At 33.7% G+C, this 4,715-nt stretch overlaps 1 long non-coding RNA gene across 1 annotated transcript; it reads right to left on the bottom strand.

Moving 5' to 3' along the window:
* Positions 1-3,252: 3,252 nt before the first annotated feature.
* LOC132759435 (uncharacterized) lies at positions 3,253-4,189 on the bottom strand. The gene is made up of 3 exons (XR_009629712.1): positions 4,048-4,189; positions 3,751-3,833; positions 3,253-3,421 (listed from the first exon to the last, which is right to left on the bottom strand). It is a non-coding gene; the product is annotated as an uncharacterized LOC132759435 (long non-coding RNA).
* Positions 4,190-4,715: the final 526 nt, after the last annotated feature.

Genomic DNA, 4,715 nt, shown 5'->3' with positions numbered 1-4,715 from the left:
TAGTCAATTTTTATGTTTGCTATACTATCATAATACAAAGTGCATGCACAACATTAACTTCTAAATGTTCAACAGTAATCAGTCTCAGTCTATTAATCCTGAAAAGCTGATTGAATAGTTAGTTTTTGCACTGGTTTGTCATAAAATCTTTAGAATGTCCTAACATTAGACCATCCAGCAGTTTTGGTTATCTTGTCAAGAGAAACACCTTTTAACTTTGCTGTGCTAGTGGCAACTGCTCTGGTGCTATGCAATGTAAAGTCAGAGTCAGTGCCAGCATTGGTGAGCAATTGTTTCCTTTCTTTGAAACACCTTTATGTTGGCTTTGAGTACTTATAAGCAATTATGATTGATCTTCAGAATATCACAGAACTTCTATCCTGCTTAAATATTTTTCAAAAGTTTTGACAATGCATAATTTCTCATTTTTGGATAATTAACCAGTGTTATTGGTTCTTAGTGGAAATTCGGTCGTGACTGTTTCAATAAGTGATTAGTCAAGTTCTGCCCGTATTCGTTGAATTTTGAGTTCTTGGTGCGTCCTTGAAAGTTGTTGTGTTTGTGTGTTTGCTCTTCTGTCGGAGTTTGTCCCCAAAGAGTCCCGATGCCGAAGTGTTAGTTTGTTAGTTTCGCTAGCACAACGACTCTTAAATGAATGGTCCACTTCCTTCCTGATTAAATCTCGCCTCTGGCTGTTGATTTTGGCGATTGTGCTGCAAATACTTTTGAAGGAGTCACCAATTCATTCTTTAAGGAATGAAAGATCTGGCTGATCATTGGCATAAGCATGATCCATTGCTGCTACCAGAGGTGCTGTCGCCTTATTGAAGTCATCAATGATATGTTGCTTTGAAATGTCAGTAGATTTTACCTTGGTTTCAGGCTGATTCCAAAGAAATTTGTCTATTTTTGACACCTGAAGAGTTTCCACATTTGATGGTCGTTTGTATTTTTGATGTAAAGCTTGATTTTTTTCTTTGTCAATTTTGTTTGGTCTCAAAGATTTGTTTACCACCTTTGCAACCGTTATACATGTATTGATGGCTGGCCCAGTTTCCTCTTCTTCAACAAAAAAAATCGTTTAGTCCAACTAAAACATCATCAGTTAAAGGACATCTATTATTCTTCTGTATGATGTGAAGGACCGGGTTCATTCAAGAGTCCATCAATATCTCCGTCGGAATTCGAATCCGAACCGTCCCAACTACTGTCAGTAGAACAAACTTTCCTCCGTTTGCTTGGTTCATTTTGTAAGACTTCGCCGTTATTTCTCTTTAAATTGGCTTGTATTTCACTCACCGATGTGGTTTGTGTACTTTCTTTTGAAGCTGATATTGATAAAAACCTGTACTTGCATAAAGAATCGTCTCATCCGGAATCGACTAAAATATCAATACCATATGGACTTGCCCTCCGTGCTAGGCAGAACATTAAAACTCAGTTACAGAAACGAGTCTACGAAGATCGACATATTGAAACAGAATTAAAAAAAAAGTAGATACTAGTAGTAAGAAAAGGAGTAACTTTAGAATATAAACAAGATAAAGAAAACACTGAAAGAGTCCCCTTGGTACTGACATTTTCTCGAGCGCTCCTGAATATAGGACAAATAGTACGAAAAACACCTACCTGAATTACACACCTCAGACAGAATGCAGGAAATATTTCCGCTTCCTCCAATTACGGCATTTAGAAGAGATAATAATCTACAGGACATTCTTGTTTATAAGAAACACAATAAACTATTTTATCAACAGCCGAATTCATGCGATCCTTGCAGATCCAAAAAGTGTGCGATTCGTCCATACGTCATTGAAGCAGACACATTTATTGGTGTGAACGGGGCCTTGATACGAAATCAAGCCAAGGTACGAAATCAGATCACGTGCTGATCTACGAATGTGGTGTATGCAGTTTATTGTAAGCGTTGCGGACGTTATATTTATGTTGGAGAAACAGGGGACACGTTGTACCAAAGACATCTAAATTTATCAAGAACACGAACCAAGTACAACGGTCCGTTAGCGGCGCATTTTTTACACGAACGACCACAGTTAATGGGGCTGGAAAAGCTATACGGGAATGACCAATACCGAAAAACAATTGAACATTTGTGGAAAAAAATAAATTAAGAACCTATAGATCATATGGAGTTAATACCAAAGAATAACGCGACAGACGGCAAACAACGCCACGGCGGGCGTCGTTCATTGACGTTACATTACTTCCATTGTTTTTGTTTTGATATATTTGTATGTAAAATAAATGCTGCTGAAGGAGGCCGCAAGGCCGAAAGCTACTGCAAATTTAAATTAGCGTTTTGCTTATATATATATATATATATATATATATATATATATATATATATATATATATATATATATATATATATAAGCAAAACGCTAATTTAAATTTGCAGTAGCATGAAACATGAGCTACGTCATCTGTGAGTAGTTAGGTGGAAGATAAAATCGGCTCTTATGAAGGTATGCAGTGCACAGCTAGCCATTTTACGCGTGCGCTAAACCTCGGTTGTATATATATTTACAACATTCATTTAATACTCTTATCAAAGAGATTGTTGATACAAACTATTTAAAATGACTTTCAAACTATCAGACTGATTGAGTAGCTAATATTGCGTTCATATATGCAATGATGCCTTGAATCATGTACATGTACGGAAACATTATTAAACAACAACAAACTGTAAGCAATCTTTTACTACATATCACATCCCTGATTTAAATCAAAAGAAACTTATTGTTTTCGAATAGAAAAAACTCTTTGTTATATTTAGAGAGAGAATGACATCAATAATACGTTACAATTTGAAAAGTCAGGATACGCAACATGAAAGAAAGTTTGAGTAAATTTTAGAAATGCAATTTCATATCATAAGAAAAAGTAAATAGTCTCTTTGTTCTTCATCATTGAATTCCAAATTTAGTGACACGTACATCTCCATGGACTTCAATACGATCAACCTCTTCTATTGCAATTCGATGTTTGTACTCGACGACAGGCTCGCCATTTACCATAACCTTTAAACGCAAGACAAATGTAAAACTTCTAGAAAGAACAAATATAGGTGTTTGAAGAACATTTTTCCCTATGTTTTTCAATTATCATACTGTTTCAAAACTTAAAAGATACGTAAAACAAATAAACAAAAAGAACCGCCAAGATTAGATTATCAATAGGAGGAGTAATTACCTTGTAACAAGAATTGTGCACCAGGATGACCATCTCAAAGAAATTGTCTCGTATGAAAGGATATGGTCCATTCAAATGCCTCTCCTCGACACCCCAACCACTAGATGTACATGAATTCCTAACTAACTCATTTCCAACCCCATAATCAATGCGTACGTCAAAGTGGAATGCAATTGTTTTTTCATTTTTTACATCCACACTAAATCTATTAAAAAAGACGATAAACATATTATAGTATTTCATAAGATGTGACGTTTTTGTATTCTAAGATAATTTTTAAATACTGCAGTTTACTCTTAATAATTCGTATGAAATTGTATTCATATTAGCACATTTTATCATTATCATTTCCTTTCATTTCAGTTTGAAATTATCTAGAAATAAGTGAGTTATTTATTATTTAAAAGAGAAAATAAATGAAATTTGTAGATTAAGATTTTTAATGGATGTAGCTTTTGTCAAATCTTACAATTAAATCATTGATTAAATTATATATATAAAAATCACTATTCATAGTACTTAGTTTTGTTTTACCTCTTTGCATTTTGGAATGGAATACCACTGATAGAAAATACTTGGCCCGGATAAAGGCGACCAAGGTATTCAAATGGTATCGTCTGTAATGTGTAATATTACTTCAAGATTTTGTATGCTTATATTTTAAATTATTTAGTCATACAAAAACAAAATTAAAAATGTCATGTTAATAATTGTTTTCAAATTTGAACGGATGCTAAACATTAAATATATGCATTAAACTTATAACAGACATGAAAGAGGTAGTAATAATTTTGAATTCTTCGATAATAGCTGATTTAGATAGTTACTTACCGGATTATATATCGTTTTGCTGAAGATAAACTACAAAAGAAAACGAAATTCAAAAAAAAGTCAACAAATGGATGATACTATCAGTACAAATAAATTATGATATTTTGCTACATACATATGATAGCTAAATTCGACTGTGGCGCCATCTTAATTATGTTGCATCGCCGCTAAATGTCGTACTTACCGCTAAATGTTGCACCAATACCGCTCAATGTCGCAACCACCGCTAAATGTCGCAAAATCGTATGGCGTTAAATGTCGCAATGGTAACGTTATATGTCGCACGATTTTCTCTTACCGGTAAATGTCGCAACACTTCCATTAAATGTCGCAAAATTTAAATTAATGTTAACCAAGTAACTGGTGGTATTAAGTTAATATTAGAATTATGTGTGTAATCTGGGGACAATCTATCATGTAGAAAATGATTTGATATACATGTAGTATTTGAATTAATTGGTTGAAACGAAGTCAACGATATTATAAATTGACGACCACAATTTATGCCAAAAAGTTACTTGGGAATAGATTAAACACATTTCTATACGTTTTTGTCTCCCGCATTTTCGAAGAAAAAATTGGGATATAAAAAGGCTTTATCTGTCTGTCCGGTCCTTCACTCAGCCATTCATCAAGGGATTTTAAAATAACATATGTTTACCAAATTA

Source organism: Ruditapes philippinarum, unplaced genomic scaffold, assembly GCF_026571515.1.
Source record: "Ruditapes philippinarum isolate M1 unplaced genomic scaffold, ASM2657151v2 ctg2897_1_1_1_1, whole genome shotgun sequence".
NCBI lineage: Eukaryota > Metazoa > Mollusca > Bivalvia > Venerida > Veneridae > Ruditapes > Ruditapes philippinarum.
The sequence above is the reverse complement of the archived record's forward strand: the minus strand, read 5'-3'. Positions and strand labels throughout refer to the sequence as shown.